The sequence below is a fragment of the Miscanthus floridulus genome, chromosome 9 (assembly GCF_019320115.1).
Source record: "Miscanthus floridulus cultivar M001 chromosome 9, ASM1932011v1, whole genome shotgun sequence".
Classification (NCBI taxonomy): domain Eukaryota; kingdom Viridiplantae; phylum Streptophyta; class Magnoliopsida; order Poales; family Poaceae; genus Miscanthus; species Miscanthus floridulus.
The window spans coordinates 22,314,647-22,327,976 of NC_089588.1; the positions used below are offsets into that span (position 1 = coordinate 22,314,647).

A 13,330-nucleotide genomic window follows, 5' to 3' on the forward strand; every position below is an offset into this window, starting at 1 on the left:
AACGTTCATGATCAACAAAGATACCGCAATGTATCATTGTAACACATCAATATTCATGATCAATAAAGATGATTATCTCTCGACAAACATATGTCTCATGGCTCTATCCGAGTTATTTCTTAAATGCAAAATGGCTGAAAATACGCCTGAGCATCCCGGCCGAGAGCAAAATAGTTGAAAAGACACTTGAGCCCGCCGATGAGGGTAGCTAACAAGCTAACACCTAAAATAAAATGCAAAATGGCTGAAAAGACGCCTGAGCATCCCGGCCGAGAGCAAAATAATTGAAAAGACACTTGAGCCCGCCGATGAGGGTAGCTAACAAGCTAACACCCGAAATAAAATGCAAAATGGCTGAAAAGACGCCTGAGCATCCCGACCAAGAGCAAAATAGTTGAAAAGACACTTGAGCCCGCCGATGAGGGTAGCTAACAAGCTAACACCCAAAATAAAATGCAAAATGGCTAAAAAGATGCCTGAGCACCCCGGCCGAGAGCAAAATAGTTGAAAAGACACTTGAGCCCGCCTATGAGGGTAGTTAACAAGCTAACACCCAAAATAAATTGCAAAATGGCTGAAAATACGCCTGAGCATCCTAACCGAGAGCAAAATAGCTGAAAAGACGCTTGAGCCCGCTGATGAGGGTAGCTAACAAGCTAGAACCCGAAATAAAATCAAAACGACTGAAACTAAGCCTAGGCATAGACCAGAGCAATATCAAAAGCAAGACCCTCCAGCTACTTGTACCAAATAGCAAGAGGCTCGGGGGCTACACTGGAGATACCCAAGAACGCAAAGATCTACATATAACGAGTTGTTTACAACTCGACGGATCAAGAAAGGTCGTCAACACAAAGATCTACATATAACGAGTTGTTTACAGGGCACAAGAGAAGGCCAGACAAGCACTCGACAGATCAAGAAAGGTCATCAACACAAAGATCTATATATAACGAGTCGTTTACTTGAACAGAAAAGTACTCGAGGCAGGGCATTCAGGCAAAGAAGACATCAACAAAAAAGACCTTCATTCAAAAAAGAAGTATAATGTCATATTACAAGGCACGGGCATAAAAGTCAAATACATCAAGCCTCATCATCAGGAGAAGGGAGAACGATATTAAGATTATCTACTATCCTACTAGCTAAGTCTTCAACTTCAGGCTCCATCCTCTCAACAACATCGATGTATTCTTAACTATCAGCTTCCTCTGCTATCTTGGACAAAGGAGCCGCTAGAGCAAGAACCCAGACTTGGGCCAGAACATTCTTGGTACATAGTTGAGCGCACCTCTTCACAAACTCTTGGAAACAAGTCAGAATTCGAGGAATCAACTGAGCCCAAGATTGCCCGTCATCCGCTAGAGTTCGAAGAACGTCGGCTACTGAACGAAAGAATTTCCACAAAGCTTTCCAGTTTTCAGTAGCCGTCGCCAACCTGCTAGACAAGTCTTCAATGGTTTTCTGGGCCTGCACAAGATCTCTATCAGCTCCATGCCTAATCAACTTAGCAAGCGCAAGTTCCTCTTCAGCATGAGTAATTACCTTCTCAGCCTTGTTATGACTTGTACGAACAAGAGTCTTCATTTCTTCAACGCCCTCCGAGAGCTTCTGCTTTTCAACCCGGAGAGCTGGACGAAGCAGCAGACAACAAGTCAGCAGAAAGGAAAGTTTGAATACAAAAAGAAACAAAAAGAACCCTCAATACCATTGCACTCCTTCACGGCCTCCAAGTCCTTCACGGCCCCCGAGTTCTTTCGAGCCTCCTGAAGAGCGGCATCCCTCTGCTTCTCGATCTCAATAGCCCGGGCACGAAGAGATTTTTCTTCATCCTGGTGCGTTTGACGCTCAGCCTCCATCTCGGCCCGGAGGAGATCAAGATCAGCTTTTAGGGTGCTCACTTCTGAAGACAACTTTTTCTCGTTTTCAGACGAGAAAAAGAAGCCGGTATGATCATGAGAGAAGGACTGAGCAAAAAGATACAAAGAAAAACAAAGAATAAGGACCAAAGAAAAGCGAACATCCAAAGAAGGAACGATGAAAAAGCTTACCTGGAGCTTTTCTCCAAAAGAAGTCGCAAGGGACGACATGTTTCCCTAGACAGTAGTTAATTCTGATTGCCGATGAGTGGCATCGAACTGCTACACCACATCATCAGCAAAAGGCGGATCACCAGAGGCAAGAGAAGGACAAGGAGAGGTCGGCCGAGGCGAAGAAGGAATGACCAGAGCAACCTCCCGGGAAGCCGAGGCCAATCCCTCAGAAGGACCCGACGCAATGGCCACGGTCACCTCTGGGGCGGCCAAGTCTGCAGCGGTACCGTCGCTAGAAAGCTTCGTAGCCCCCGTAGCCACTTCACCAACAGTACGCTACGAGTCCTGAGGCTCGGTACTTGGTGGCACGACGGAGGGCTGAGAAGAAGTCGACAAAGAAACGAGAGAAGACGAAGGACTAAAAATTGATAAAAGAAATCACCGATGAGAACTAGAAAAAAGAGAACAGAAACAAAAAGATGAAGCCATAATCTACTCACCCAGCCACCTTCTTCCTCGCAAAACCAAAAGAAGACCTCGCAGGGGGGACCACGGTGGCAAAAATGTCCCCACCACTTGGCGACAGGAGCGGTATAGCCGATACCAGAGCCTCGAAAGAAGCCGGGGCTGGAGCCACGGAAGAACTCGGCACCAGAGCTATGGAAGAACTCGGTACCAAAGCTACCAAAGAACTCAACACCGGAGCTTCAGAAGAAGCCGGCGTGGGAGCCTTAGAAGAACCCATACCCGACGTCCGGTTACTTCAAAGATCAAGACTAAAAGTCAAGACAAAGAGGAGAAATTCAATGGAAGGGGAATATGAAAACAACTCACCGCCGCCTGATGAGGGGTACTTCATCATCCTCTTCCCCCTCGGTCTCAACCAAGGCCACCAGAGCACCCGCTGAAAAAAGAATAAAAGTACTCGGTTCAAGATAAAAATAAGAAAACAAAGGGACAGAGAGTATAAAATATGCACACCTAAGAGCATGCTAGCTACAACTGGAGTACCTGGAGGAGTACTTGGCTTGCGAGACTTCTTGGAAGCAGGCAGGCCAGATGAAGACCCATCCGTTCGCCCCCTCTTCGAGACACTACGAGGACCGCGGGGGACTAGACGAGGAACATATTCTTCATATACATCAACAAATCCGGAAGAAACCCCAGGAAGCGCTGTGGAGATTGGGAACTTACTGGTTGCAGAAGCTCCAGCAAGTTTCTCCCCAGTTTTTGCCACGGCAGGGAGAACATCAAGAGGGATCGGGTCAACAAAGTTGCGCCCAAATTCCTATGAAAAAGAATAAAACAACAAGACAGGGAAAAGTTAAACAAAAATGGATACAGCAAGAATACATAAAGTACCCGAAAAAAGAGAAAACAACTTACAGCTGGAGGCGGGTTGTTGGCAGAGAACTCGGAGACAGTAAGCGGGACAATGCTTGCTCCTTTCAGCATCTTCTGGAGACGCTCGAGTACCTCCTCATCGGTCAGCTCAAGAGCTGGGACCATGCGTGAAGGATCCTCAGCCCTAGAGTACTCGAAGCCAAGGTGCTCTCGCTCATTCAAAGGCTGAACTCGGCGATGAAGAAAACTCGAGACAATGCCGAAACCGGTTAAACCCTGCTGTTTCAGCATACTAATCCTATCAAGGAATGGCTGGATTGCCTGAACCTCAGCAGGCGACACAGGGTTCTTATCCCATCGATCATTGAGCACGAGACCAGATCCAGAGTGGACATTAAGGGAAGGGATCAGATTGGTGGCATAAAACCAGTCGGCACGCCAATCTCTTACAGAATCGACCAGGTCATAGTCCAAGAACTTGCTCTTAAGACCCTGGCGAAATTGAATCCCACAACCACCAAGAACACTAGTTTCTTCACGGCGGGGTTGGGGTTTCAGGTGAAAGAAGTAACGAAACAGAGAAAGAGAAGGGGGAATTCCAAGGAAAGCTTCGCAAAGATGAACAAAGACAGAAAGGTGAAGAACTGCATTAGGAGCAAGATGGTTCAAGCAAATCCCAAAATAGCTGAGAAATTGATGAAGAAAGGCAGAGGCAGGAAGGCAAAGTCAAGCACGAATGAAAGAGACAAAAACAACGATCTCACCAGGACCTGGAGTAGGGACCCGATGCTCGCCTGGAACTCTCCATTCAGCAAAAGCCTTGCTCTGGATCAAGCCGTCGCTGACAAGCTCGCAGAGCTGCTCTTCGGTGGTTGTCGAAGTCGGCCAAGACTTCTCGGCGGCCCTCATGGCAACAAACTCCTGATTCTCGATCATGGAGAGTGATGACTCCTCGTCCACGAAAGAAGACTGGGACTTACTTGTGGTTTTCTTCTTACCCATGTACTAACGGAGGCAAAAAGCAATTAGGGGAAAAGAAAGCCTAGACAGCGGCGCTAAAGACGGCGACGGCAATGGCGACAGCGGATGACTGAGAGCTAGGGTTTGAAGGCAAGAGAAAGGCAGTAAATAAAAAGAAGATGAAGGGTCCTTAAATAGATTTTACAGCGTTAAAAACGGCCCACCAGGCTCGTTAAATCACCGTGTGAGAACGCAACGGTCCATTTACTGACACAGCTAAAATGACGGAGGGCACAAATCCACACAACGGTACAATTCAACGGCCAGATTTCAGACTTATCCATCCAGCACTACTGCGGAGTTATCAGATAACTACAAGAACAACCCGTCAACAAAGAAGAAAAGAAGGGCAACTTCACAAGGAACATAAGAACTCGGTTCTTACGGAAAGAACTCGGGAATATCATGAACAACCAGAACTACAGCAGAAAAGTAAATAACAACTCAGAAGACAAGATTCTTTCCATTACAAGCGACTTCAAAAATAGAAGATTACAAATCTTACAAGGCCCAACATACTCGGTACCACGAAAAGCAAAGTAGCAAAGAAGAACACGGACACGGCTAGGCTCTGGAATGACTACATGTCCCAAATTGCTACTCGGAAGGACAAACCGCCATCGTCTACACTGTTTTCTTTAAAGGACGAACACAGTGCATCCAAGGCAGAAATCAGCAGCACGGCAGGACAACATGGAGCAGAGAAGGCCGGCAGACATCTGTCTACCCAAGACCAATGTGATGCTGGATATGGTGTTGATCTACACCAGACAGTCTCAAGACAGGCGACGAGGATCAACCCAGAACTGCCAGATGAAGGAACGAAGTCCACATCACAAGACTTCCTCCAACTACCGCCACGTACATCCTGGTACATTGCTGCCGTAGGATTAGCCTACCTCTAATCCCTATCACAAGACTTCCTCTAGCTACGACAAGACACACAGGAACTACGAAACATGCCCGGGGGATGCTCTACTTCACAAACTACCATGTTAATGATCACAAAGGTTTCAACAGAATGTTCAATAGATGAAAGCAAGCACTCCGGGAGGGTATTTATAGATCAAAGGAGTGGTGCACATGGACTAGGAGTACCAACAAAATAAGCCTAATAAAGGACACAGTGAAAAGACAGGACTCAATAATGGAAGACTCAAGCGAGAGGGAACAATACTCGAAGACAGGCATATTCGGAAGAATATACCGACACAGTACAACCCATGAACAAAAGGCATTCACACTCAACCACCACCATACAACTACATCTGACAACAGCAGACTACCAGAGAATATGCCAAAACCCTGCTTCCGAGTTCTTCCTGAACAAAACAACCCGGATATATGCTCGGGGGCTACAAAAGGAGAGGTATTCAGTTCTATCAAACAACTCAGATTCAAGACCCTCCAACTTTTTGTTCCAAATAGCAAGAGGCTCGGGGCTACACTCAGTGAGTGCACTTTTTTCTCCAAAAAAGCGCACACCACTCAGAATGCTTCTTCAAGACAGACGGCTTCAGGGCCACAAGATAAAAAGAACCCGAACACAGCTAAATCAGAGCCCTTTTTCAACAAAGAAGTCAGGGAGCCTTTCGACGAAGAATCAGGAAGGTTACAAGAAAAGACCCTCAAGCTCCTTGTACCAAACAGCAAGAGGCTTGGGGGCTACATCCATATGGGAGTACTTTTTTCAAAAAGGTACACACCACGCAAAGACCTCACGAAGCGCTACACGGTTTCAATCAAGAAAGCACTCGGACGACGCTTGTTCCTGCTCAACAAGACTTGAAGGAACAAGACGAGGCTTCCAGAACTCAACCATGAAGTGCTCGGGGGCTTGTCAGTGCGGGACCCACGGGATACCCCGCAAGGAAGGAAGAAGACCTAGTCTAACTAGGATTCTTCCCCTGTAATCTTAGTAGCAGTGTTACTCCATAATCCTACTAAGAATTCTCATTGTAAACCGACTAGGACTCTGACCTCCTGACTATATAAAGGAGGGCAGGGCTCCTTAGATAGAGAGTTCAACAGAACAATTGTACAACACAACGCTTCATAATCAATCCAACACAAAAGCTAACACCGACTGGACGTAGGGCTATTACTCGATCTGCGATCGAGGGCCTGAACCAGGATAAATCGACTGTCTATTGCGTTAACCATCGAGTTCTGCATACGCTGAAACCCAAACATACTGCCCCAAATACCCTCGTGGCAGGCTATCGGTGGTCAAACATCGACAACAATGTACTCACAAGACTTACCCGACTAGTAGGAATAATTTCCCGACTCCAAAAGATATGATAAGCTTTATGAGTTGCTAGGTTTTTTTTTGCGGAAAGCAATACTAGTAGTGAATCCTTATGTATGTTTCATATTAGCAGTCATGATTAGTTCATTATCTAACCATTCTAGGTAAGCACCTGTTCTACTTTCAAGCAAGAGTTGAGCAAACAGATCCATTTCACCATCTTTTATCTTTTGGTTCTTACTATAATGCTAGATTGTAGACAAGTCGTATCAGATTACCCGACGATTCACGAATCAATGTGCCTAGCTGGGTACTCCAAAATACACGCCTCGCTTGTACCCTAGGCACAAGCAGGACCAACCCATCACTCTCCTATTAAGGGGTCTAGGTCCTCGTCCAAACTTGGACTCCAAACCCCCATGCCTGCATCCTGGACTTAGTGTGGTGCTTAGACCTCCACCATCCCCACCTCCAATCAGTCGGTCTGAAAAGACCCAGAACCCACGTCTAGAGAGACGAGTCTTTCCTGCTCCCATAAACAAATATGTGCTCAGGATAATAAGTCTGTGACCTGACTAGAATCCAATGTAATGGTTGGTCCTTAACCGACACGGACAGGGAAAACAGTGTAACCAAGCTATGCCCCATTGGTCGCGGGACATAACCTCTTACACCCACCAATACCCGTTGCATATCCCTGCTCGATCTCCATTTCCTTTCACCATTTTATCATGAGAGTGATAATAATAATCACCTATTGTGAGTAACGACAGGTTACTCACACTACCGATAGCCTAAGCATAGCAGCTACTCAACCTATGCTAGTAGGACTCATAGGTAGGTTATCTATGCATGTAGTTCCCATAAAATGTCTATAACATAAATGCACATCACACACACACATATATATATATCCAGTGATTATTCAAAATAAGGGTTATGCACTGGGGCTTGCCTTGAGTAGGCGCGGTGTCAACTCAGCCAGTCAGTGGCGGCTCTGGGACCTCCTCCAGCATGAGGATCTCCTCCTCGTACTCTTCAATCACCTCCTCGTATTACTACTCTCCAGCGGTCACGAACTCGACCAACGCGATCTCTACATGCATGCAATGATGATGCAACACTTAACATTTTAGCAACATTATCTCTTAAAATAGCAATACATCTACCAAGCTACTAAGCTAACTCTAATGGCTAAGATGCTAAGCTACCCATCCTTTCCACTAAACAGGTATGAAGCATTCGAGTATTATCTTAGCAACGAAAAATGCATTTGTTACTTTATTTATGATTTCATACATACTAAAACAAGGAGTACTTAGCTACCCTATTTATCAACCTATTCTAAGGCTACAAAAATTACAGTGAGCACATAATAATACAATGACCCTACTCTAAAAATTTCATGGACAAAACTATTACCCATTTGCCACAAAAATTCCTACAAATATTAATCTAAATAATACTAAACACTCGCAATTGATTTAATAGGCCTTAGTATCAACTCAGACATGCATAAACTAACTATGCCATCAGATAGACAACATTTTTAGGAACTAAACAAAATTTATTTCATAATTTTTGGACATCTATGCGAATTGATATTAATTTTTAAAGTTAAGCTCAGAAATTAAAATATAAAGCTATTTCTAATTCCTTAAGAAAAGGAAAAATGAATTCCACTCCGTGGCCCACCACCGCGTAGCCCGCGCATATGCGGCCCACGACTGGGCAACTCACGCGCACGCTGCCAACTTCGCAAAAACGCCCCCACGCTATGACCGAATCAACCCAGCGTCCATGACACTATTTCCCGAGAGAGAGCCTATGCGAATAGGACTCTTCAATCTATCACCTTTACCATGGCCAGGTCCCTGGCCACCCCTACGAGTGCCGACATGGCGAACGCGGCACTAGACGGCCACGCCGACCAACTAGGACCCACCCTAGCCCAGCTAGTGGGCCGACCTATACCTACAGCCCTAGCGCTTACCCTAGCCAAAGCTACAGTTGCGGCGGAGCTTGCAGGAGTGACGACCACAGTGAGCGACCGCATGCGATGGTGGCACGACCGTACCGGCCACCCTAGACCACTGCACAGCTACTGCCTAGCACGAGAGCATCACTAGCTTACCCTAGTCACGACTGCGGTGATGGTTCGGTCGAAGATACCCTGAGCAGGGTTGGCCATGTGCGGCCGACAAGAGGCGGTGGCGTGGCCGCATTAACAGCACCGATGAGGTGGTAGAGGTGCAAGTGAGGCGCGCACGGTGTAGTGGAGGTGGAGGCAAAGCTCGTGGTGCAGTTGCCTGGGCGTGGGATGGTGCGGTGAGCAGTTGCCCTCGGTCGTGGCCGAACCCGACCTTAATGGCATGGCGGAGGGAAAACTCCAAATTGGAGCACATTGTGACATAATTCAAGGCGGGGTGGGGATAGTTGGCACACGGACGCCAAGGCGGAGACACGAGCATGTGAGATTTAAGGCAAGTTCCCGCGCTCTGGCTCACCGAGGTCATGACATGACCACGGCGGGAAGCAAGGGAGGACGCAGCAATGGAAGCAGTGACGAGCAGTGACGCGGCTGGCGCTCTTTGGCAGGACACAGGTGCCGCAACCGGGTTGCACACGCCAGGCACAAGCGACGAGCACAAGCAGCCATAGGACAGCATCTCACGTGCGCGGCAGCAAGGCAGCAACGACACGGTGCAGGAGCACATGGCGGTGCAGTGGCAGTGAGTCATGACATAGTGAGCAAGCGTGCAGCGCGATGACAGGATGGCGGTAGCAGCAGCATAGCGCGCCGGGCAGCTAGGCGCAGGGGGCGGGGCGCGACGACTCGCATTAATGGCTAGCTGGTGAACCCGAGTGGGCAGCCTGCGGTAGCAGCGGCTGGCCAGCGCGTGGCCACGCGCGCACATGCACGTGCCGGTGCCGCGACGTTGGGTTTACGGGCCCGGTGACCGTGCACAGACTAGGAAGTCGGCCGAGAACGCGCTGTGCATGGTTTTTAAAGCGTTCAAAACCTCTAAGCAGTTGCTCCAATCCCCAAACCAACTTCGCTAAACCTTAGGGGGTCCATTAGTGTCGATGTTTCACCACCGATAGCCTACCACGAGGGTACCCGGGGCAGTTTGTTCGGGCTTCAGCGTATGCAGAACTCAATGGTAAACGCAAGAGATAGTCGATTTATCCTGGTTCGGGCCCTCGACCGTGATCGAGTAATAGCCCTACATCTAGTCGGCATTAGCCTTTGCGTTGGATTGATTGTAAAGTGTTGTGTTGTGTTATCTGTTATCTCTCTAGGAACTCCACCCTCCTTTATATAGTCAGGAGGCCAGAGTCCTAGTCGGTTTACAATGAGGTTCCTAGTAGGATTACAGAATAATACTACTACTAAGTTTACAGGGAAAGAAGTTCTAGTTAGACTAGATCTTCTCCCTTCCTTGTGGGGTATCCCGTGGGTCCTGTATCGACAAGCCCCCGAGCACTTCATGGTTGATCTCTAGAAGCCTCATCTTGTTCCTTCAGGTTTTGCCGAGTAGGAACAAGCATCGTCTGAGTACTTTCTTGAGTGAAACCATGTAGCGCTTCTTGGGATCTTCGAGTGGTATGTGATTTTTTGAAGAAAAGTACATCCGTCTAGGTGTAGCCCCGAGCCTCTTGCTATTTGGAACAAGGAGCTGGAGGGTCTTACCTTGAAATTGTTCTGATTCTTCATCGAAGGGCTCCTGAGCATATACCCGGGTTTTTTATCAAAAAGAACTCGGATATAGCTTGGTCTGGGTTCTTTTTGTCGTGAGTCCTTGAATTGGTTTGTCTTGAAGAAGTCTTCTTGGTGACGTGCGCTTTTTCGAAGAAAAAGATGCACTCACTGAGTGTAGCCCCCGAGCCTCTTGCTATTTGGAACAAAAAGTTGGAGGGTCTTGAATCTTATGTCGTTTGAAAACTGCTGTCTTGAAGAAGTCTTCTGAGTGATGTGCGCTTTTTTTTGAAAAAGTGCACTCACTGAGTGTAGCCCCCGAGCCTCTTGCTATTTGGAACAAAGAGTTGGAGAGTCTTGAATCTGAGTTGTTCAAAGAACTGAAAACTTCTCCTGTTGCAGCCCCCGAGCATATATTCGGGTTCTTTTATTCAGAAAGAACTCGGATGCAGGGTCCTGGCATATTCTCTGGTAGTCTGCTGTTGTCAGATGTAGTTGTATGGTGGTGGTATAGTGTTGGTATATCCTTTCGAATATGCTTGTCCTTGAGTACTGTTCCTTCATGCCTGAGTTCTCTTTCATTGAATTCTGTCTTTTCACTATGTCCTTTGTTAGGTTTGTTCCGTTGGTGCTCCCAGTCCATGTGCACCGCTTCTTTGGTCTATAAATACCCTCCTGGTGTGCTGTTTTGATTCATCGAGCATTTTGTTGCGTGGTCTGAAATCTCTGTAGTCATGTATATGATAGTTTCCGAAGTAGAGCAGCCCCCGGGCGTATCTTGTAGTTCTTGTATATCTTGTCATAGCTGGAGGGAGTCTTGTGATAGAGATTAAAGGTAGACTAATCTCGCAGCGGCATTGTACCAGGAGGTACGTGGCGGTAGTTGGAGGAAGTCTTGTGATGCGGGATACGTTCCTTCATCCAGCAATTCTAGGTAGATCCCCCTTGCCTGTCCTATGACTGTCCGGTGCAGATCAATGCCTGATCTGGTGTCTCATTGGACTTGGGTAGACAGATGCCTGCTGGGCTTCCCTATTCCATGTTGTCCCGCCATACTGCTGACTTCCGCCTCGGATGTACTACGTCCGTCCTTTGAAGAAAACAGTGTAGACGAGTAAGGTTTGTTCTACCGAGTAGCAATTTGGAACACGTAGTTGTTCCAGAGCCTAGTTGTGTTCGGGTTCCTTTTTGCTATCTTGCTCGTCGTAGTACCGAGTTCGTTGGGTCTTGTAAGATGTGTAATCTTGTAATTTTTGAAGCCATTTATAATGAAAAGAATCTTGTCTTCTGGGTTGTCATTCTTTTTTCTGCTGATGTCCTGGTTGTTTGTGAGATTCCCGAGTTCTTTCTATAAGAACTGAGTTCTTGTGTTCCTTGTGAGGTAACCTTTTGTTGCTTCATGGTTGATGAGTTCTTTTTGTAGCAATATGTTAACTCTGCCTTGGTGCTGGATGGATAAGTCTGAAATCTACCCGTTGAACTGTACCTTTGCGTAGAAGTGTGTCGTCCGTCATTTTAGCTTTATCAGTTGTGTTGGGAAATGAACCGTTGCGTTCTCATGCCGTGTTTAAACGGGCCTAGTGGGCCATATTTTTATTGCTGTAAAAATCTATTTAAAGGCCTTCTTCTTTTTCTCTACTACCCTGCTTTTGCCTTGAAACCCTAGTCCTCACTCCGCCGTCGCCATTGTCACCGTCATCTGAGCGCCGCCGCCTGACCGTCATCGTTTCTTAGTGCTTTATTGCTTTCGCTAGTATATGGGTAGGAAGAAATCAGCGAGCAAGTCCCAGGCAACCTTTGTAGACGAGGAGGCATCACTTTCTATGATTGAACATCAAGAATTCATGGCCATGAGGGCTGCTCAGAAGGTTTGGCCGGCTCCGACTATGACTGAGGATCAGTTGCGCGAGCTTGTCAGTGATTGCCTGATCCTGGACAAGGAGATTGCTAAGTGGAGAGCTCCAGGCCAGCATCGGGTCCAAACTCTAGGCTCTGGTGAGATTGTTCTTTTTGTCTCCTTTATCCGTGCTGGACTCTGCCTTCCTACCTCTGCTTTTCTTCATCGCTTTCTCAATTATTTTGGGATTAGCTTGAACCATCTTACTCCAAATGCTGTCCTTCATCTTTCTGTTTTTGTTCATCTTTGTGAAACTTTTCTTGGAATTCCTCCTTCTCTTTCTCTCTTTCGTTACTTCTTCCATCTGAAGCCCCAACCCCGCAGCGATGACACCCATGTTCTTGGTGGCTGTGGGATTCAGTTTCATCAGGGTCGTAAGAGTAGATTTTTTTATTATGACTTGGTTGATTCTATGAGGGATTGGCGTGCCGACTGGTTTTATGCCACCAATATGATTCCTCCTCTTGCTGTCCATTCTGGTTCTGGTCCTATGGTTAATGACCGATGGGAAAAGAATCCCCTAACAGTGGATGAGCTCTAAGCGATCAAGCCGTTTCTTGAGAGGATATGTGCTCTGAAATAGCAAGGCTTGACCGGCTTTGGTATCATTTCTAGTTTTCTTTGCCGCCGTGTTCAACCTCTGAAGGAGCGAGAGAACTACGGTTTTGAATACTCTAGAGCGGAGGACCCTTCTCGTATGGTCCCTGCCCTTGAGTTGACTAGTGAGGAGGTGCTCGAGCGCCTTCAGAAGATGTTGAAGGGAGTAAGCGTCGTCCCACATACTGTCCCTGAGTATTGTGCTAACAACCCGCCTCCTGCTGTGAGTTGTTTTCTCTTATGCTGGTACTTTTCGTATTTCCTTTGCTGTCTCCACTTTTCGCTTAATCTTTCTTGTCTGGTTGTTTTACTCTTTTATAGGAATTGGGGCGTAACTTCATTGATCCGATCACCCTTGATGACTGCCCTGCCATTGTGGAGCTTGGGAAGAATCTTGCTGGGGCATCTTTAACCAGTAAGTTTCAAACCACCACGATGTTTCCTGGTGTTTCTTCCATAGTTCTTGACACATATGTAGAGTATGTTCC

General features: G+C 47.0%; 1 long non-coding RNA gene across 1 annotated transcript; it reads right to left on the reverse strand.

Annotated features, from left to right (window-relative positions):
* Positions 1–2,693: 2,693 nt before the first annotated feature.
* Positions 2,694–3,142, reverse strand: LOC136484376 (uncharacterized). Its single transcript, XR_010765928.1, has 3 exons — positions 3,045–3,142; positions 2,868–2,937; positions 2,694–2,794 (listed from the first exon to the last, which is right to left on the reverse strand). It is a non-coding gene; the product is annotated as an uncharacterized lncRNA (long non-coding RNA).
* Positions 3,143–13,330: the final 10,188 nt, after the last annotated feature.